Here is a 23530-nt window from a genome sequence, read left to right as displayed (position 1 = left end):
CGATACAGTGGTGTCGCGGTTCGGTACGTTTTCGACACAGCAAAAAGAAAGATTTTTACATTTTACCAAAAAACTTTGATAAACATTGCTTGTGAATAATTGGCAACAAATTACAAGGCACATTGTTATACCGATATACCGATGAGATGTAATGGTAGCCAATAATTTTCATGACAGACTTTGATTATTCTGAAATGCCAGAGCCATGAGATACACCTCAAGCTATTGTGTATATATTTTAAATTGCACAATTTGGAAATGTATTATTTTTTATCTTTGTCCATCCAGCACTTTTTTCCCCTATATCCCAAAATTTGCATTAGGGATGCATGATATTTTGTAATAATCATATTATATCAGTTGTGGTAGTTGTTTTTTTTCATTGGTATGGGTTGATGAAGCTTGTTTGCTCTTTTTTTTTTTTACATTCAGATTACCTCTGCAAAAATGACTATCCATTTTTATTCTGTACTTGCATACTGTACTTTATAATCTTGTGATGGCTAAATTGATTTTTAGTCTTTTAAGTCTGTGATATTAGTCTGTTACTTTTATTTAGTTTGTTTTAAACAAATGTTTTTAATTTCAGTAATAACATAAAAATAATTACTGGCTTATCAGTGCATCCATAATTTGCATAAAAATGTCAATGCCAGGCAGTAAAGCATTCATGTTTTTATTTTTATCAGTGGCTTGATGAGCCTCACATGGAGCTGTGGCGTGGAAGCCCTAACTAAGGAAACGCATGTGGCGTTTTATTGTTTCCCATGAACAGTGCTGTGCCGGTGGGAGCAATTGGCTGGCCCGGTTGCAGCTGGGAGGGAATGGAGAGTGGAAAAAAAGGATTTCTGCAGAATGAGAGGAGAATTAGAAGAGTTTGAGAGGGAAAGAGTAACGTCCCTGGTCCGTTGGTTAACCGAGGCTTACTAAGGACTGGGGTTTGCCTCAACTCCAGACAGCGTGGCAGGCCTGCTGCTGAGCACAGACCGGGAGAGCTGCTAGTTTGCATTTTGCCAGTGGCCCTTGTTGGCAGGAGCGGCGCTTATGTTGCTGTGGTTTTGGCTGGCTGACCGAGTGTTTATTTCTTTTAGCCTTAAATACAGAGCAGGACTTGCAATAGATACTAGGCCTGCTGGCACTCAGGCAGCACACATCCAGGCAGAGAAGCAGTTTGCACACCCCACATCTGTGCCATGTGGACTGGGGGAGGCTAAGGCATACGCAAATGTGACCAGCTGGTGGTGTACCATGAATGGTTGTGGCCTGGACTCTGGATATCACAGTTAAAATGCATGTATTTATGTTTACAAGTGCCTAAAACAATGACTGGAAGTTGACCCGAATGAAAGTATAGTGCTTCAAAGCCCAATAGTCATGATTTGTACAGTTTAGAGATGCCCAATATATTGGAATAAGATTTGATATACAATGAAACTTGACATAATCTGGATCCTTCATCTCTTAGTTTCACTCCATTTCAAAATTAATTCTCAGTGATGAAGTGGTAAATGTATCATTAATGACAGATGTGATCTGTATTAGTTTAGTGCCAAAGAATGACCCATGACAGGTTAATTGTCAAATGTGTATGTTGGGTATACAGCACTCTAAACACCCATCTGGTGTCTTTAAGTTTCAGATCAGAGAGATGATTTTTACCCGAACGCTGAACATTAGCAGAGCTGCTCTTTAATCATGGAGGAGAGAACAGTGAGGTTTGTACCTGCACAAAGGCCATAGGGCAGGATTTTGCAACCCATGGCGCCCTTCCAAATCAGATGTGCAGCCCTCCAGCTGTAATGGCTGTTGCTTGCTTTAAAGTGCCGCCATGTGCTGTAAACCACAAGCGCTTTTCATACATTAGATCTCTTCTTAGTCATGTGCTATCAGGTTATGCTGCATTTCTTTATGGCGGTATAATCTGAGAGCAAACCTGCACATGAGAAGGTTACTGAGGGCAAGGTTAACAAGTTTTTTGATTCCCATGTTTTTGGTTTAAATCGCTACTCTGAATGTTTGGAAGTCCACTATTCTTCTGGTTTCTTTCTTGCTCTCTATTTTTTGTAGACTCTGTGCAGTTTAAGAAAGCAGTGCTGGAGTGGGCCACTCTATTTATGTAGCGCTAAGGCGGATTTGAAGGGCGCCATGCCCAAACACATTGACAGATTTTGGGCTGAGGCTAAAGCTGCATAAGCTATGCTGCCCGTGCTTCTGATGCTCTTTGACTTGAGCGATTATATTGATTTCAGATGGATGACCACATCTGTTTTACTTCCAAACACACCAGCAACAGTCCAAAACGAGTTCGGAAACTCTATTTGAGCAGTATTGTGTATCTTAACGCAGCAGTTGATAATGTATGGAAATAAGTGAGATAAGAGTCTTTTGTTGTAGGAGTTGTAGGAGATTAATGTCATCCAGCTGTGCATGATCTGTTTCAAAAGACTGCGCTTGACCCATTGTGGTGTTTCCTGATGGCCAGTGACATCAAGTGATTTCCTGAGGGCTGGATTGGGATTTGTGGATGAGGGACTTAAACTCAGACAGAGGGGGGTGGAGGGTGTCTTTTATATTGCACCCCGTAAAATGTCAAGCAAAAGAGGGCAGAAAGAGAAACCAAGACGAGCTATAAACACAGGCAATAAAAATAAGGGAGGCCTGGGGGCTAAAACCTGCTCTGGCAAGGGGCCCGTTGAGAAAGGGGTTGGGCAGTGCCTCACAGGGACCATTGGGCTGGGGAAGGTTAAAGGGAACGAAATTAGCATGTCTGTAATGTCCAGCAGAATTTTTTTTTTTTTTTGTCTAATCCTGAACGTCCCAGATGGCCTTTCACTTTTTGCTTATTTTCACATAACAGCATGATTAATGCCTCAGAATTTTGTTTCATGGATCACGTCTTAACTTTCCTTACATGACGACGACATGAAATAATGGCTTTCTGTGCATAGCATTCTTTCTTCAAATTTTTTTCCCCCTGGTGAGATCTCAGAGTCAGAAGAGTATTGAAATATTCCTCCAGCAAGGATGCAAAATGGACCGCTTTGTCCTGCGGAGCTTGCTTTTTCTTCACTTGCTAGATTGTTAATTATCAGAATGAATTCTGTAGGGTGCCGCAAATGAATATAGTGGCTTAATGAGGCGCATAGAGTTAATAGAGTTGTGGGAACGACTGCTCTACTCGTCCTGTGATTATCTACATCTTACTGATGGGAGAAATAACTCCTGGTGTCTGATGGCCTTTGGCTCATAGCTTTAATAAAATAAAAGACAAAAATGTCAAGAAGTGATTAAGCCACCTCTTAATATTCATTCTTTAACACTAATTAAAACGGCCGTCACCAGAAAAGCACCAGAAAGTTGGGTGCGGTACTTACTGATGCACATCTAGCATTTAATACTCTTCTGGGAGTAGGGTCGAACAGCAATAAAGACAATGTAGCCTAAATGGATCATTGACAAATAAACAACTTTCTTATCCTAAGTTACGATGCCTTAGTGCAGTTATCAAATCGCAAAGTCTGCGATTTTAATAAAATGTTTCAGCGTGAACAGGGCTCGCAAAATTTCAAATCGCTGGTAGCCCTTCGGGCAGGCACTCTTCAGATTTTGGTAGCCCGAAATGAATTTTACTAGCCCAAATAAAAAGACAATTTTTAATGTAGAAAATTAGGAGTCAAAACATAATTTTTTTCAAAACACAAATATCAACAAGTGCGCAGCTCCGTTGTTTTAAAGACTAACAACGCTAAAAATGTAAAATAATAATTCACATATTAAAGTGTAGCAATAAATGATAATAATAACAATACCAGACTTTTTTGAGGCAAGTAAATGGTGCTCTAGTTATTTTATGCTCTTTATAGCAGAATATATGATGGTCAAGTCACCGTTATTTATGTAGCGCTTTTTACCATACAGATTTGTTTGATTCAAAGCAGCTTTACAGTGATAGTGTGTTAGCACATGGATTCAAACATTCTGACACGCAAAGTAAAGCATTCAAGCCAAAGTGGAGCTTTAATTTTTATGCATAGGCGTAATTTATGGGTGGGACATGTCCCATCCACTTTTTCTCGGGGTCGATATTGTCCCCCACCACTGTGAAATATTTCAAGGCACGGATGGCAAAGACACGCTTGGCAAATGTTTTAACCACAAGACCATTAAGGTAAACAAGTAAAATAGCTGATCTATGCATTTATTCACATGGAAATTCTCGCCATTAACAATTTTAGAAAAAAACAAACATTACGATGTCTAGAAATCAATTTCAATAGTAACGTTACATTGGGTTTAATTAGTCTTTTAATGAGATCTACTAATATTGTTATTGTACTATATCTGATTTTGCATTGTATTAGCAACAACCCACCCACACACCTGTCCCACCCACTTTAAAAAAAAAACTTACGCCACTGATCATGTGTTTCTCTTAAAACAGGCACGGAGATTCATGAGAAATTGCGCTTCGGATAAATCGGCATGATCAAAAACTTGCGCAGTCATATTTTTCCTTAAAATTACTAGTCAATAACGTGAATAAAGGGAGCAATTTGATTACACTATTTCAGATAGCCCGTCGGGCAGGCCGGTTATGCATTGGTAGCCCGACTAGAAAACACAATAGCCCCGGGACGTCGGGCTAGCGATTTGGCGAGCCCTGGTGAAGTGTGGCACTGTTCTTTTACACGTGAACCACTTGTGATGAGCTTTAAGGGCTCAGAAATGAACTTCGAGCCCTGATTTTGAACACACAAAATCCATTTTGATGTGGTTATATCCGCAGATAATAAGCAGCTTGAGTGGGCCAAGTAATAAAAAATAACACTACAATTAATAGCTAGTTGGTGGCTGAGAGATAAATCATTAATGTTGATTTTAATAAAGACAAGGAACTCATTACACGGTGAAACACAACGAACGTGCGTCACTTTTTTCAACAACACATAACTCTTCAGGGAAGACCAATCAAGGAAAACGTATGCCTAGAGCACCACCTCATTATATAAAACAAAATAAATAACCTACGAGAAATCGCTTCACTTAACACATATCACGAGTGAAAAATCACGAGTGCACAATAATTGTATAAAATAGGAACATATAGTGAAAAAAAAACATTTAGTGGGGAACAAATAAGAGACAATAAGTGTATCACTAAATGTGGTAAAACGTTACATATTGCTCTTTGCATTGTTGTAACATACATTCATGAAAAACAACTAACTATATACACTATAAAATTAAGACATCTTTTAAATGTATATAGGAGCAGTTTAATGAGGCAGCAACATATGATAGATAGGACAGAACAAGAAAGGCTATTAATAATCTTTCATTAGGGATGGGAATTGATACGATTTTATCAATATCAATGCCACTGACGATTCTGCTTATCGATCCGATTCTATAACGATTCTCTTATCGATTCCTGATAGCACTGTGTGGAAAATAGTCATATGCTTTTTCAGCCAAAAAAAAAAAAGTGTTTTTATTTGTTTTAAAGCTTACCCTTGAGTAAGCAAACTGTAATTTTTATGTAATAAATGGAACCTTATTGTAAAGTGTTACTGATTAGTTATACACCGATTCAGACGTATGGTGAGTTCAGTGTTGGAAAGATCAGTCGTTTTAACCATTCATTAAATTAATCGGTTCAAATTAGTCATTGGTTCGCGAATTGGACGTGTCATGCGCGTTGTGTGATTATCCCAGCAGTTAGACATGGACATTAGAGATGCACGGTTGGCGGTTATAGCCACGGACTCCGCGGATCGGACGGATGACGTGACGAAAAAAATTTAATTAAATTCGGGCGGGTGGTTTCTAGTCTCGCGGCTGTCATCAGCAGCGCCTTGTATTAGCGGATGGCGGGCGGGTGCGGTTTTGAAAGTTGGTCAAAAACGTTGGTGCGGATGGATGGCGGACGGATGATGAGTTTTGTGATGCGGTTGCGGATGAAATAGCCCATCCGCGCATCTCTAATGGACATCCCACAAGATTTGTCAACAAAGAAAACATTTCACCACTGGATGTTTTTTTTAGTTTTTTCGTTTATTTAAAGGGTTGTTTTATGTCAGCTGAATATGCGGAATGCTTTTCAGAGAAGATAAGGTAACTTATTTTAGCACCCAGCAGTAATTCAGGAAAACAAACTCTCCAAATGCTCCATATGAAACTTTGTTCTTCCGACCTTTTAACATCATGTCGATTTATTTTGGTTAGTATGTGTGAGGGAGAGAAAGCAAGACAGCACTTAGCAGGGGCGTAGCACCAAATTTTGGGCCCTGGGTACAAACCATCTTGCTGGGCCCCCGTACCAAATGCCATAGTGATACCAATGGGTGGGGTATTGCATTTTTATCATAAAAACACTTAAAATGTAAACAAAATAAGCCACACTCTGATTCATATATTTTTTTTTTGATTGTCAAAAGTACTACTACTAGTATTTTACTATTATTTTACTATTTAATATTACTAAATATTACTAAATATTAGTAATTACAGTTTAAAGTGTAAATGTGTACAATAACAATATACCCATTTCGCTTATTTCCTCTTAACACTTAATTACTAAGTGTTAAAACAGGCAATTCCGCTAAAAGCTCACCTTGTCTCACTGTCACATCCACCTCACTGTCACTGCTTTCACCTGGCCATGATGCAGACCCTGCTGCTGCAGGGTCTGAAACTGAAATATATAGCCTCAAATGGTTGCCAAAATATCCTTTATTTTCACTATAACTTTTTTAAAGTGTAGGCTAAGTACAAGTTAATTGATGATTATTTGTCTGTTTAAAATGAATGCAGACTATAGAATCACAGGGTACACTAACCGCCAAACTAGACATTCAGTCTTTGAATTATGTTTTAAAATAAGACATTTTCAATCATTAAGATGTGCATTAAACTGAGAACAATCCTGTACTTAATGTAAGAGCGTGTGCGAGCTAATTTGCATAACAATGCGGTAAAATAGACGCTAACGATCTGTGTTTTTGCAGGTGTTAGATTTTGACAATGGAGGGAAATATACAGTGTTTTCATGTAAACTTTTGAGTCTGGGGAGAACTGCAGCAGAAGAGGAGACAAGCTCGCTTCGGCTCACTTTAAATGGTACCACCTCTGTTGAGGTTCCAAGCGTACTGTACCGATACTAAAATGTGACGTGGAAGCACTGTAGATCACTGATTGGTCAGACAGACAGAATCGTCTCTACCAGCGTCATTGTATTTGAGAGACATCAAACCCGCTAGATTTAAAGTAACAGTAGCTAGTAACAGACACCGCTGTAGCACCTGTTGTAAAACTACTTGCTTGACTTGCTTGAAGAAAACAAACTTCTAAAAAAGAAATGGCTGGATCGTGGTCAGTGGAAGAGAAGCGTAGACGTTCCTCTTGTTGGTTGCCGAGGAGCGGATAAACTATAACGATCAGTCATAATCCCCACCCACTTTGAAGCGGTACTAACTGCAGTGGAAAAGCAACCGAGCTAAAGCGAACCGAACCGCGCCGCGCCGAGTCGTACCACGCAGTGGAAAAGCGAAGCGAGCCGAACCCTGCAGAGCCGAACCATGCAGTGGAAAAGCGCCATTATTTACCCAGAAACATTGTTTGCTCGCTATGTAGGGTGTGATACTATAAAGTATTGGTATATTATTCAAATAGAGTATGAACATAAATGTATGCTATTCTACCTGGAGAGTAGATATTTATGTTAAAACAATGTCAATGCTCGATGATGCATTTGGAGCTCACCTTTCTTTTCAAAAAACTGAGTAAGCATCTGCTTGCCCTCATTTGCCTTTCTCTCTTTAATCTTCTTTTCTTTTCGTTTTCGAGCCACTGATTTTCCTTTCTTAAGGAAAGACATGACTCTTCCCGTCTTCCTAGTTCCTATCACGGCTCACTCCAGCTCCTGTCTCATCAACTGATTCACCGGAGGTCCGCAGCAGAAGCACCTGACCTGCGGGTCGTACCATTTACATTGATTCGAGAGGGGTGGTGGGGAGACTTTGGTAAAACTTAGAACCGGTTCTCGAGTGGAACCGCTTTTCAATTCCCATCCCTATCTTTCATTGCACAAAAGTATTATAATATGAAAGGCTCCAAAACAGTGCGGCAGAAAGCGCTTATGTGCATCCCGAGTGCAGAATGATGCTCTTGAAGCAACATGGAGTCGCAGCGCTTTGAGTCTGCATTGAAAAGTTCAAAGCACAAACGAAAAGACATTGATGCATAGTGTATTATATAGTATACTACAGTTGTAAAACAATCCCCAAGATCATTCAATATACCCATTATACTTCATTTGTAGATAAAGGTGTATGGTTTTGCATAAAAGTACTTTAATAAACTCCAGCAAGAGACTGTTTCTAAGTCATGTTACTTGCTACCGGGTGTCTTTTAAATCCCAACACAGGAGTAGAAAATAAAATTTTCACGTGCACAGTAATTGAAATAGAAATCTGTTAGGAGAAAAGGCTCAATAAACTGTTGCATGTACAGTTCTGCTTGAAAGTTTGTAAACCCCATGCAGAATCTGTGAAAATGTGAATTTTACCAAAATAAGTGGTAATAATATTTACCAAATAATATTTGGTGATTGTTGCTATTATGGTTACACTTAATTTTAAGGTGACTTAGTTATAATCTATGTTACAGTACATTTAGCCTACTTAATATAATAATAGCAGTGCATTGCATCCTAAACCAAATACTAACCGTAACCCTATAGTAGTACATGTATTGGCACAGCAAAAGTTTTTTAATTCTATAAATCGCAATCAAAATGATCAGAAAAATGTCAATTCAATTTTTTACCAAAATCGTGCATCCCTAAAAGCAGCAAACCACCAAGATGAGCAGCTTTCTTTGGTTACTGGAGCTATTAAAATAATTTTAATAAAGCTTGTTGCTTTTATTTATCTTTCTGTTTTTCTCCATCCATAGTTTATTCTCTTTCTCTCTGACGTAGACATGCTCAGGCCTTGCTGAGGTTTAAGAGGCTGTTGCCTTTATAGTCAGTGTAAGAAAAGTACTTAACTAGTGCTAACAGTCTCAGAGCCCCTCTTTTATTTGGAGTCACTCTCTACGCATTCACTGAGGCATGGGCTGTTGCAGATGAATATAGGTCAGCAGCTATTAGTGGCAGATCAGGGGTTCCCTCAGCTATGACTGAGCCGGCCCCCTTCACTAGGTCCTTTTGTAAGTCCACAATATGCTAAGCGCGCCTGTCATCGTATAAACCATTCTCTGGGCTTTGGGGCTCGCGTGACAGCCTGGTTCAGGGTTGGTTGAGATGTGCAGGGTGCAGTTTTTAACAGGGATCCTGCACGTAACTACGCCCATGAAGATTTTTGTGGAAAGCTAATCTCATTACTGACCTTGATCTAATTAAATCCCTTCCCTCTTTGCATGCCTTTGTATTTTATTTGCCTGGTTTAGGGAGGCAGTCTCGTGTCTTGAGACGTAACTGTAATAAGGCTCTTTGGGAAATGCTAATCTTGTCTCCACGTGCTGCACCACACTTATTTGTTTGTTTTCAGGGCTTTCCTTTTCCCTCTCCTGTCCAAGGAACCCATAAAAATGTGGCTTAATTGGAAAATTGCTAACTCTTGGTTTTGACCACAAAGAGCCCTGACAAGCTTTCACGCTTCACCCTGCTGACTTCAGCTGCTGTGATGAAAAGACACTGCTTCTCTGTGCTGTTACTCTCCACCGTGGGCTCGCTAGCAACGCTGGACCTCAAATCAGCCATTTGCTGCTGTATTTATAGGAGTGAGGCTGTCACTGATTATGTGTTACATCTATACTGTCAAAATGAATGATGATATGGGGCAATTGATGTTAAATACCCATCTCTGCTATTTTTGTCAAATCCATCTTATGCAGGACATGAAAAACATGCAATTTGTGAATGCTAATTTTATACATTTTATGATGCCACTATTTTGGATATAAATACCAATCCAGGGTGCAGTAGTGATGTTTTTTCTGTTGTTTTTAATTGGGGGACCAATTGGGATAGTTGTACAAATTTGTATTTTCCCTGCCAATATTTATACTGTCCCTAATAGAGCCCTGCGCGGTACTGTTTTCTTCATCCCGCCCGCGCCCGCCGAATTTCTGACCATTACCGCTCGCTCCCGCAATGTATGTGTTACACTCCCGCAATATATATGTCCACTCCCGCCCGCACCCGCAAAACTTTTAGAATTTATTCCCGCACAATAATAGAGATGCATTGATTTTGTGTCTTCTCCCGTCCCGCAGGAAAAAAACACGTATTTGTATTGCTATTATTAAAGGGATTTATGGGGTTGTTTGTTTCGTTTCCCTGGCCTGCATGTATTCTGACGCACTGATCAGGAAGATGAATAGCAGTCCAAATGTCAGCCTTGCTTTGGTTTTGTGCTGTAAATACCTGTTTGAGGTTCTTTTCCACATCACTTATTGACATCTCTCCATCATGTCGACTCGCTAGGCAACCTCCCGACCCCGCAATTTTTTTTAGCCGCCCATTCCCGCCCGCAGCAAGGTTCAAACCACCCGTTCCCGCCAGATTTGCGTTGGGTGCCGCGGGACTCAAACCCAATGCAGCCCTCTAGTCCCTACCACAAAAATACATGTTATTTTTAGCAACATTTTTCTAAATAATTGACGGGATTCCATAATCGCTTATACAGCTGCAATTATAGCTATAGTAATGACACCTATACACACTTTAACTGGAATGTGACTGCAAACTGTGATTTGTTTTATATCGACCTGTTCTAACTAGAGCTGCACGATTCATCGAAATAACCACTCACAATTAGGGTTGGGTATTGTTTTTTGTTTTTTCCGATACCGGTGCCAAATCGATACTGTACCATTTAGGGCTGCACGATTTGGGGAAAATGTCATAATGCAATTATTGAGATCAATATTGCAATTGCGATATGCGATTGCAATATAATAAACAAATGATCATCTTGCTTGGTTCTCAAGTAAAATGCACACACAGATTAGTGATAATGCTGAAATGTGTATTTCTCAACTCAAACTAGAAACAACAACTAAATGCACTGTTTTCAAATTAAATATTTTTTTTTTTTTTTTTACAAAATTAGGCCTAAATATTGACATCTTTGCATTACTGCAAACTTGTTATTTGTCTCAATAGTAAAAAAATAAATGTAATATTTACCTTTGCCCTTACTGTCTAACAGGTAGGCCTAGGACATATACCGAAATTGAATAAAGTTATCAGACAGTCTGCACTGCATAAATTATAAATTAAATGTAGACTAATCCTTATTAAAGCTACAAAAGTTCTTTAGTCAAGAGCAGTGAGTAATTTTCTCTGTTCCCTTTGTTCTTTGATTAACTTTACTGACAGAAAGCTTTATTTGCTGCTGTCTCTTTAAGACCAGCCGCTGCTGACAGAGACGCTGATCCCTTACGCGCCTCATTCTCTCACAACTCTTCACGTTCATCATAAGACTGCTCTTATGTTATCAAGATACTCGACAAAACGGACATTTTGCCATAATTGTGTGTGTTATTGTAAGTTCAAGCACGAAAGAGAACTGTATTCTGGCGTGCTGTCTGTGTGCACGATACTGGCGCGTGTCTTTGTGTGTGTGTGTGTGTGTCACAGTCAGGACATTCACAGGCAGCGCAATCTTTTGTCTTGTCGCACATTAATGGTTTAAAACATTTTTATTCTTAAATGCATTTAAGTGAATGTTTTGTCATTTAAGAAACTTTTATAATGATCATGATTCATGTTAGTTGATCTATAACGCACAATGGGCGCCATATACGCACTGCAGTTCAGAGAATTGTATCTGTGAGATTTACAACACGTCAATTAATCCGTGAAGTTTGAGAGGAATAGTAAATTTAAAGTAAATACAATGTGTATTTAAGACACGACAAATATGCCCCGCTGCAGTAGTAGACAACACGCGTCATTCCAGGAAATCCCTATGGGCATCATACTAACGTTGTAGCTGAATTAACAGAAGATCGAAATGCTTTGATTTATTAAATGTAGTCTTTTGTTGGACAAGAGGTTTATAAATGCTTATATTTGGAAAGATGTTTGATTGTGTGTTGCTTTTTCAAATGCACCAAATTTCGAGCGACTCAAACTTGCAGTGCAGCGCCGTAAGTCACTGACAAGCTGTGCATGAAAAATAATCGCAGCCTTTGCGATTTCATAATCGCAATAATCCAAATCGGTTTAAGTGCGATTTCGTGTTAATTGCGATTAATCGTACAGCCCCAGTTCTAACTGATACTCTCTTGCATTCTTTCAATTTGAATATAAACCGTTAATTTCTAAGTGTTTATATTATATATTAATGCATGGACATTACTAGTACATGAACTGTCAATATATGTCGAAGTGAACATTAGTTAATGCATTAGGTATCAAACAAACATTTAACAACAATTTTTACAGCATTTATTAATCTAATGTTAAATGTATAGTTCACCCAAAGGCAAAAAATTATTAATTTACTCACCCTCATGTCATTCAATACCTTTAAGTTTTACTTTCTTCTGTGAAACATGAAATAAGATATTTTGAGAAATGTTGTTTGTGATGTTTTTGTTTTTATGATAGAAGTCAGTGGGCACTAAAACTATTACCAACATGCTTCAAAATATCATATTTTGTGTTCCACAGAAGAAAGTAAGTCATGCAATGGGTTCCTCAAATCCTGACCCGAAGGACCACTGCCTTGCAGTGTTTTGCCCAAACCTGATCAAACAGAGATGGTGTTATTATTTGGAGATTGGTCTCTACCTTTGGAGAAAGCGTAATGGCTAACTTGGATCACGTGTGCCTTGATGTCACATTACAGCCTTGACGTCATTCACTTTCGTTCAGAGTCATGCCATAGGGCCATACTTAAAAATATTCTTGTTTGCCGTAACCCGACTGACCCTGTCAATTTAGGACCAACCCACAATTTTTTTTCTCTCTCTTCTTTTAGTCCGACCGACTTGCCGGTTGTAAACTTGCGTTAAGATCGACCGTTTTTTTTTTGTTTTGTTTTTTTACTCTTCAAACAACTAATACAAATTCAATAAAATAATATTAATTATATTTTAGTAAGTATTGTGAATATAAATTGCTTATGCCTACATACAAACGTAGGGTACGTTCTTTCTTTTAAATAAAAACCCGTGGCGTCATCTATGATTATGTTTACACCATTGGTTTACGCATGTCACACTATGGCTTGTACTTTCGCTTCGTTTCATTCACTGTTCGTGCTTGGTAATAGGGCTGGGCGATAAATCGATTTTATCGATTAACTCGAATGTGTAGTTTACGCCGATTTTTTTTTTGAATGAAAATCGGTTTTCTCTTTAACAACCGCCGACGCTCCCATCTGGGCTCCCGTAGTTCCGACCGGGCTCAGCGCTTGCCATGATAGAGATACACAAACAACATGGTAAATGAGCAAGACCGCGGCAGCAGAAGCACACCCGTCGAAAACATTTAGGCTACAAGCTGAATCTGCAGGGCTGCCAACTCTCACGAGTTCACTGTGAGAGACGCAATTTACACGCTCTCACGCCACACATCCATTTTCGCACGCAGAGAAAAATCGTGAAGCAAAGAGGACACTGACACCGACAGACAAGACAGAGCAGGTTACTATCGATATGAAACAGATTCTCAGCTCTAAGATTCTGTCAATTTTATTACAAAATTCAAACAATAAACACCGTTTTGGCGCTTGTAAATGTGACGTGAAAGAACGTTGGCAGATCTCAGTTCAAGCGGCACGTGAACCAAACATCTGTTACTCTTTACTACAAACTTACCGAAATGTAATAAAATCGATCAATCAGTGTTTTTCAACCGTGGAAAGATGTCCATAAAACAACTGTAGAACAACATATGTCACGTAACGTTACATTTACCTCAGGATGCCTTTTAATGACCCATAGCACGCATGTTAGTTAGACGCATTATAAAATAAAAAACGCATTATATTTAATTTGAGTTGGTTTTAACCTTTAATAATACCAGCTGACAGGGCTCTCTGTATGTTTACAGCATTAGGTGAATTTTTTTTTTTTTTTTTTTTTTTGGGAGAACAATTAACACATTAACGTATCTACTGCACCTATTTATCCAAAGGAATTTATATTGAATGAAGATCAGAATCAAATCACAAGAATTGAATTGAAATTGTGAAATTTGTGTTAAGCAATAATAAAAACAGTAGCATACCAGTAAACTTAATAAAATTGTTTAGTTACCAAATAATTTGACAATCTCAATACACTTATTGTGATGCAAGTTTTTTTACACATCCCCCCAATCCCAATCCACCCATTTTATTTTGTTACATTTTCATTGTTTTCAAAGACAGGGCCTGTCCTCTTGTCTTTTTGGCTTGTTGTTTCTGATTGCACTTTAATGGAGATCAAATCCCAGAAGGGAATATTAAAACAAAATAATGTTAAAACTTGTTTTGAACAATTTCTTTGTCATCTGCAGATTGATTTTAAGTAGGGAGAGAAAAAAATGTATTTAAATCGTAAATCGGATTTTTTGTGAAAAAATCGGGGATTTTTTTTTAGGCCATATCGCCCAGCCTTACTTGGTAATGATGGCTGCCGCTGCAGTAAATAAAATGTTCGCGGTCACCGTTCAAAGTCATACGAGTTCGGGCACCATAATGCATCTAAAAAATGCATTAAAACATCTCGACACCGCTTTAACTTGGCACGAAGTTCTGGAAAAACTGTGCCCAGATCTTTTCCCCTATCTTCTCCCCTCTAGTCTAACGGTGACCATGTCGACTGACCTGAAGGAAACCACTAAAATATTGGTGGTGGAAACTATTGAGGACATGTGATACAATTTAACCCTAAAACTAAATGCTTTTTAATATTCGTTATTACTTCAATGCAAGTGAAAAAGCGCGCCTTTATTTGTTGCTTAGTGACGTGTGTGTTCAAGTAAGCCAGAAATGCACAGATTCTGCGCAATACGCTGTATTTAATATATCATGAGGACTCATGAGTTGCGTATTTGCGCTAAATCCACGCAGATTACACGAACTTCCCCAGCAAAGTGAGTAAACATAGAAACACGCCAAATTGACCAGTGATTTGACAGCGTTGCCCGCTAAAGTTCATTTTTACCCTTATTTGGCGTTTTGGAGGGTGTTAATTTCAATCCCTGAATGTTGCACTCATGTTTGTCAAATTATTTGTGGTCTATTTAGCCTGCATCAGAATGAGGTTTGCAATGGTGCGCCCGATGGCACGGTTTGAAGACCCAGTCAGTGATGTCACCAATATGCAAAATTGTTTAAATTCATACCTATGTAATCCCCATGACCAAAATTGTACTATTTTTTTTTAACATTGAATCTTGAAAAAAAAAATATAGACCTTTTTTCTTTTTTTTTTTTCTTTTTTTTGTTGTTACTGCAAACCAAATTATTTTTAAGGATGGCCTAGTGAATCACCGTTTGTGGATACCATAGAAATGAATGAGAAGTGCCGTAAACTGAATCATACCTTTTGCGTAATTGTCAGTAACTTCTCTTATAAAATAGCATGTTTTTTTTTTTGGTGTAAAATCTAAGGGCCAGGTTTACTAAACCGGGCAAATAAGCATGAGAGCGCAATTCCAAAAAAGTGCAGATGGAACTGATGCTGTTGTAAGAGAACTAAACTGAGCTGGATGATGACCTTTTCTTTTCTTTTTGCAGAACTGCTTTTATAGATGAAATTAATTAATTTAATAATTGATCTTTACAGCAGAACTGAATCAACACTGGACTGACTTAAACTGTACAACAGCTGAAAAAAATGCATTATTTTCCTGTTATCACAGTAAAGCTGCTTTTAAACAATCTGTATTGTATAAAGCTGATTTGATTAGCTGATGGGCTGTCAATTCATTAAACCTGTTTTCCCATAGAAGCAGTTGCTTCAATGTAGTGAAGCCTTTCCGTTAACATTCATTAAAACAAATGAGTTTGGTCAAATTTAAACATGAAATATTACATTTTTGTGTTGGAAAAAGTTTTTAAAAAATCTAATTAGTCAAATGTCATTTTGAAGTGATCACATTCTTCTTATTATTGTCCAGTCAACACCTTTTTTGACACATCAAACGCATATGACTTTATTTTGACTTCAAACATAAATGGACTGTAAACGTCCCTGTGATTCAGTCCATTCACCAGCCTACTGAAATCCACACAAAGAGCATGTGTTTGAGATGAGAGAAGTTTGAATTACTCTGAGCGTTCAGTAGCTCAATGAAAGACATTTTATACAGTGAAGATTAGAGAAGACTTTATTACTTGAACAACAGTACTGGTTTGTGGGCAAATGCTGTTCCCATGACCTATTGTGTGCTGTGTAAACAATGACTCATGAATCGGAGCATGAGATCTTTGCTTATAGTCTAGCGCCTGGGAGCTGCTCAGTACCTTGCTTTAAAAAAGTTATCCATCTATAGTCCCTTTTCACACGGCGCGTTGATCCCAGGAAATTGCCAGAACACCTTCTGTGTGAACGCAAACACGACCCGGGATTGATGCCGGGATCGATGCCGGGTTGGGGAGCTAGTAACATTGCCAGTATCAGTCCCGGAACGCGCGCTGTGTGTACATAAGCTGTAATCAATGCCGTGTCGTAATGATGGCGCTGAAGCCGGGATCGTTCGCCAGCTTGAAACGGTACGTAATGCGCTAGTTTATGATCGAATCAGAGAAAAAAATGCACAAGCGTGGTTTCTGGAGAGAAATCGCAGCTCAAAAGCAAACTATAGACGCTGCTGAGACTTTACTTGTCACATCGATGTCACGTGTCTTTACGGGATTATTACGGGTTGTGTGTGAACGCACTCTCTGATTCCGGAAAATCACTGGCAGTGTGAATGAACCAAAATCAAACGAACCCGGGTCAAATCCCAGGTCACTTTATCCGTGTATTTTCCGGAATCTCTGTGTGAAAGGGGCTTAAGTTTCTCTTAAGACGTTTGCAGGTTAAGTCATGACTGTGTTGCAAAATGTAAATTGACCATCCAGCAGTGTCAATCTGGTTGTGCTGGGCTAGTCACTTTTCTGAATCACTCAGACCTTCAGTGCAGTTCCTCTTCGACAGATAAAGTTTTGAGGCGTTTGCAGTTAAACATCGTCTCTGTGCACTGTCACCCATATAATTTATATATCAGAGGCGATTTCTTTAAGACTGCAAGGGAAGCTCAGCTTCCCCATGTATAATGTCAAAAAAATAATGGTCAAATTTGTACTGTTATTATTTTATTGACTAAAAATGCGTTAGAACAAGTTAATCTCGAAGACGATGTCGTTCAGAATCAGCAACGTATAGCAGGTCGGCTGACTCAATTTCCTTCTCTTACAGTCTCGTAGCATCACAGTGCATTTCCCTATGGCATTTCCCCATTGAAGCTGAGCGTCCATTGACTTCAATGGGGCTGCTTTGAACAGTTTTTTTCAGTGCTTCGAAACCAGACGGTCATTGGATAAATGCTGCGATTATGTCCTACCCACGGACGCTCAACATCTCTGGGGTGAATAGAGAAGTGGGCTGGCCTGGAGTCCGGGCATCTGCGTGATGATTGGAGGATCTGTCGAAAGAATGCATCTCCTTTTGACTGACAGCTATTTTGTACTATAAGAAGTCGCTGAAGCTATTCGCGCTCAGTCCCATTGCAGATTTCTCAAGTGTAGTCAAAAGACAAACAGCTGCAACCTATTTCTTGATATTTGCGTGCGAAATTGCAAATTTTCATTTATATATTTCACAGTTACACACTACATCCCTTGTTTGAGTTTTAGCGAGTTTAATTAAAATAAATTATCTTCATTCATTCATATAGTAGGCAAGGCTAGCGTGGGTGAAACTACACACGATGTCAGACAGTGCTAATATTGTCGACCTGATTTTGGCGAAGTCATTTGAAAGTCTTCCTTACGAGGAAAAGCTTAAAATTAAACAGAAGGGCAGATCAACACCTAAGATTGATTTAGTGCAAAAAATAGGGAAAAATAACAGGTCCTTTCAGCTCTCCTGGTATGACAAAATTAGCTGGCTGACTGGAAGTGCTGTGACAAATAAAATGTACTGCTGGCCATGCCTCTTAATGAAACCCCCTCACAGATGTGGTGTTTGGTCAAAGGTGGGGTTTGACGATCTGTGTAACTTTGACAGGGCCTATAATAGACATGAAAAGAGCCATGAAAATGTGAGTGCATGTGCAAGATTAAGTTGCATGGGCAGGATCAGGTTTGAGCCTGCAATCAATAAAGGTGCTGGCATTCAAGTGGCTAAACATAATGAAACAGTAAAAAAAAACAGGGCCTTCCTAAACCGCCTTATTGATGTGACATCCTTGCTTGGCCGGCAGGTGCTGTCATTTAGGGGACATGATGAGAGTAGTGAATCATCCAACAAGGGGAATTACAGGCAGTTCACAGAAACATTAGCTAAATATGAAAATATAAATAGTCACTGGAAAAGACGCCTAGTTGGTACGACAGGGTCACAGAGCATTTTCTTGAAAAGGAACGCAGGGCAGAATTTACGTTTAAATAAATGGACAATTCTATGATGTAGGCCGAAAATGAGCTTCCCCTCTGAGAGACCAGCAGCCGCCACTGTTACATATATATCAAAGGTTTGGGGTTTGTAAGAAATTTTATTTTATTTTGGGGGAAAGAAATAAAAGAAATCAATACTTTTATTCATCAAGGATGAGTTAAATTGTTCAAAAGTTACAGTAAAGACATTTATAATGTTAGAAAAGATTCTATTTTAAATTAAATGCTGTTCTTTTGAACTTTCTATTCATCAAAGAATTCTGAAAAAAAATTGTACAACACTGTCTTCAACATTGAAAATAATAATGAATATTTTTGAGCATAAAATCAGCATATTAGAATGATTTCTGATGGATCGTGTGACACTGAAGACTCGAGTAATGACGCTGAAAATCAACTTTTATCAGAGGAATAAATTACATTTTAAAATATATTAAAATAGAAAAGTCATTTTAAATTGTCATATTTCACAATATTACTGTTTTTTTTATCATCAAATAAATCCAGCCTTGGTGAGCAGAAAAGACTTTACAAATCTTACCGATCTAAAACTTTTGACCAGTAGTGTATGTAAAGCACACTGTCTTCTGTTACATATATAAAAACCTGTGAGACTAGATACCAGCACAAGGGGTAGGAGTAAACTATTTCACCACTTCCCCAACTAAAATATGACTATTGGGGAAAAAGGCAGACTGTCATGTCCTCATTGACCAATAGCAGAGAAGAGGCAGAGCTTAAAGGGATGAGTCACGGGACTGAGCTACTGATCCAGGCCTGTGACTCATCGGCACTCTGGTGAAAAGTGACCTACATCGTAGTCTCACATGAGTGTGTGCTTTTTATTCTGCACGCTCCCTCATTTTTCTCTAGTGTGTCTCTATCGCTCTGTGCCCAGCAGTATTGTCCCATTACCATAATTGTGTTGGTAATGATGAGGCCTTGATTCATTTTTTGAATCCATCCCCCTCTTACTGGGTTAACTTTGAATAACACAAAGAAATGGAGCTCATTTTTTGAGTTTGTGTCGGGTACGTATAGGGAGGCTTAATAGTTGTACCAGGATCCGCTTTCCCCCAGAGAGCTACCGCCAACGCTGAGAGGTATGCAGCGTTTTCCTTTCATGCTCTGCCCTATTTTTCCTCTCTTTCTGTCACACGCTCTCTATCTTTCTTGCTCTCTCACACGTAACTCAAAGTCCTTCCTCTATTTTTCACACTTAAACACACACCCACAAGCTCAAGACATTCACACTACAATATTTTGTGCACTCTGTGTGCAGTAACATTATTGTCTGCCTAAACGTGGTCTACTGCAGAGCGCTCCAGTTGCTGACTGTAGCCTGTTTTGACATGTCCTGTGAAATGTCAGTAGCCTATATGCTAGTCCTGTACCTCTAAGTGAAATAATATAGCCTAAATATACATGTGGGAATATGGTAGTGTAATATAGTATGTGCATTGATTGATTTGTGTAAAGTTTTTAAAGCTTGCACTTAATTTATCTTTGAATTATACACACACACACACAAAAAAATAAATCAAAGGCAACAGTGGGATGGAAAACCTCTAACACAGATTAATTTGGCCGGTCGTATCACAAAAGGGCGGGAAATGGGGAGGGGGAAACATGCCATTTAAGCATATCTTCATTTCTAACTTTAACATTTGTTTTATGATTATAGAAAATATAAGTGAATCAGATTTTAAAAAATTATGTAATGCAACATTTACTTTCAGCCAACGGCCCTTCAAAGTTTGTGCACCTCTGCCTTAAGATATAGTGATAAACAAATTATACAATGATCTATACAGATGTATACAAAAAGCATGCATTTTTATAGTTTATTTTAAAATGGAGCATTAAGGATGGTTATTATATATTATATATATACTTTTTGTAGTATTTTTATAATGTACAAGTTTTCAAAGTTTGTTTTGCACAATTAATAGACGGGTCAATGCAGATCATTGAGTTTAACAATCTCTGGGGAAAACTGAGATACAAGAACTATCTTTCTCTCCTTCACATTGACAGAACGTCAATGCCAGCTGCTTGTGCAGGCTGCCATTAATGCCATTATTACTTTTCTTATTCTCTTTTGTTTAAAAAAAAAAATCAAGTTCTTGTGATTTTTAAGATGACATTGTTGGCCTCTTGGGATTTTAGACCCTCACAAAATAAGAATGATTAAGATTATTGAGAATGATACTTGTGCTCCAAAACCTAGAGAGCTGCCTCTACATAGTTTCTATGCATTCTGGGATCGCCTCTTTTCTGAAGAATGCATACGTTGCTGCCTTAAATTGTAACTAAAAACAAAGTGTTTTAAAAGACTGCATACTTGATTTAATATGCCATCTAGGTTTCCAGCTTACAGGGTTTTGGAACAGAGCCTATGTGTTGGCAGTTTTAATGTGGGCTTTAACCATGGAAGTACGTGGGGTTGTCAAACAGCTAAAGAACACCTTGATAACTGATGTTTTCCATGTACACGAGAGTGGACTCAGACAGGTGATGAAGCCAACCTGTTTCTAAAGCTTCACAGCGTTTAATGTAAGGTTACCCTGGCTCGAACCTCTGGGCATAATTAAACCTGATTTCAGTGCAAGGTTGTTCTCTAGATCTAAGGCCAACTCAACAGCCATGACTAAGAGGCATCGTCTCAGAGATGCAACAGAGTGCGTGATTCGAGCGTGCCACCTGATCACAGCTTCACAGGAAGCTGTGGTCATGCTGGTCATGCTACCAGTTCTGCGCTTATTCAGGGTTATTCGGGTTCAGGAAAGCAGCTTCCAACACTCAAACTTTCACTCATATTAGAGCGGGGATTTCTCTGTTCAGTTCAGCAGTTCAATTTTTAATTTGCGCTATTTATTATTAGTCAGATCAAGTTTAAAGGAAGTTTGAGAAACTGAGGTGTGGGCAAGAGAAGATGAAGGCATAATTTTGCCCACCGCTGGAGTGTCTACTGTCAGAAGGGGCAGTTCTCATGACATTGTCCTGGATCTGCGCTGAGCTGTGTCCCTGTTATGGAAAATGTGCCACTCATATCAGGGCTGTGCAGCAGAAAGAGGTCAGAAGGCGCTCTAGGGAACGAGTGAATGGCATACAAAAAGCGAGTGAGATTTGGTGAAAGGGAACAAGTGCAACAATGAGAATAATTGTGGGAGAGAAATTAATTCTTTGACACCTTATAACGGTCTTACCTTCTCGAAGCTCTAGCGTTCATGAGAGCAGGATGTGTGATGCCAGCCGGTAGTTTTTCTCACTTCCTGTTCTCTCTTTGTGTGAAAATACAAACAGAAGTACCATCTGTGAATGTTTTGCACTGAGATGCCACTTTGTGCTGTAAAAAAAAAAAAAAAAAAAAAAAAAGGATGTGAAGTTGCACTCATTGACTAAGACCTGCAGCTCAAGATTTTGGGTTTGGTTAAACTTTGTACAGATTCAGAGAAATGTAGATACAATTCATATAGAAATTTAAATTAAAACATTCTTGTTGGCATTGCCTTTCGGCTTTTTGAAAGGCAAAATAGTTGCATTTAAAGGACAATAATTAAAACAAATTCTAAGCTTTGTTACATTGCTGCTGTTTTCTCCCAAATTACTTTTTCTATGGTTCCCATTTGTGGTCGACCAATATATTGGCAGATATTTGGCTATTTTTATTATTATTAGCACTTGCTCATTTCTTATAGGCAAGAGATGGATCTTTGTGCGTGTCACTCCTGTAAAATGTGTTTATTTTGATCCTGTGATTAACTGGAAATGTCATGTAAAAGCATTAGTGTGAAGGTGTAGTCTGTATATTTGGGGTATAAATTTGTAATTCTCCATAAAATTTCCTTTCATGGCACTTTTTTTTCCCTTCACACACATTTGTTAAATAAAACCCTTTCGCACGCTCTCAACACACTGCATTGAAGTCGGTTGTGTTAGCGTTTGATCGTGTGTTAGGAAGCATGTTTACGTTTGCTGTATGTGTGTGGAAAGAGATATGAACTCGACATCCTCATCTGACTCAGTGATGGTGCCAGGTTGGGTATTTTTAGCTTTGACTGCTTTTTCTGAACACAGGAAATAGATGCAGACGGTTGCCCCACTGGCTCAGCAACAGTGCATGTGAAGTGTGATGGAAGTAATGCCTCATTTGCTCCTATATCACTCGAAATAGACAAAGATGTGCAATATCTACTTAACTCGCTGTTGAGCTAGTGTCACCAGTTTTCATAGTTAAAGAGGGAATTGTCTCATCATTCAGGCATTTGCATTTGTGAGGTTGAGGCTGTGCTGTAGGTAGACAGTCTCACCCAGCGCAGACACTGTTTCTGTTTAAGGTTTGATTAGATTTCTGACTCACTGGATTAGTGTAAAGCAGACCTTGTCTGTGTCTACCACATAGCTGTTACAGATTGTGTAATCAAGAGACAAGACATAAGTTTAAAGTAGTAATATTTCTCAATCATTATTATTATTATTTTTTTTAAACAGTAGTTTTACCTTTGGTGAGCATAAGAGACTTTTTTAATAGATCTTCTTTATTTATTTATTTTTTACTTACCAACCCCAAACATTTGCACATTGGTGTATGCTAGTGGACTCCTAAATGTTGACCGAATTGACTTTTATACAGATACTTTTATTTCAATTGTGAAGCCTATTGGCTGCATAAATGATTTATGATAAAAACGACTTTTTATTATGATGACATTACAACATTAACCGCTTAAACCTTTTAAATAAAGAGTTAAGTCACCTGTACCTGAAGGTTAGGTCAGTCATAACATAAATCATATAGAAATCTTAAAAGTACAGTAGCAAAAACATTCAAAGGGTCAGAGAGTGAAAAATGTTCATGTATAAGTAAATGAGTTTTGAACTTTTTAAAAAAAAATTAAGTGCACTTAATAATATAATTT

At 38.5% G+C, this 23530-nt stretch overlaps 1 protein-coding gene across 3 annotated transcripts in view; it reads left to right on the top strand.

Moving 5' to 3' along the window:
* The window catches only part of rarab (retinoic acid receptor, alpha b), a 152345-nt gene that overhangs the window by 100804 nt on the left and 28011 nt on the right, over positions 1-23530 (top strand). The gene's annotated exons all lie outside the window — the stretch shown is intronic.

The sequence above is a fragment of the Siphateles boraxobius genome, unplaced genomic scaffold, assembly GCF_051911475.1.
Source record: "Siphateles boraxobius isolate OS27281-9 unplaced genomic scaffold, OSU_SipBor_1 66, whole genome shotgun sequence".
NCBI classification, from domain to species: domain Eukaryota; kingdom Metazoa; phylum Chordata; class Actinopteri; order Cypriniformes; family Leuciscidae; genus Siphateles; species Siphateles boraxobius.
Note: the sequence above shows the minus strand (reverse complement) of the source record. Positions and strands in the feature narration are given on the sequence as shown.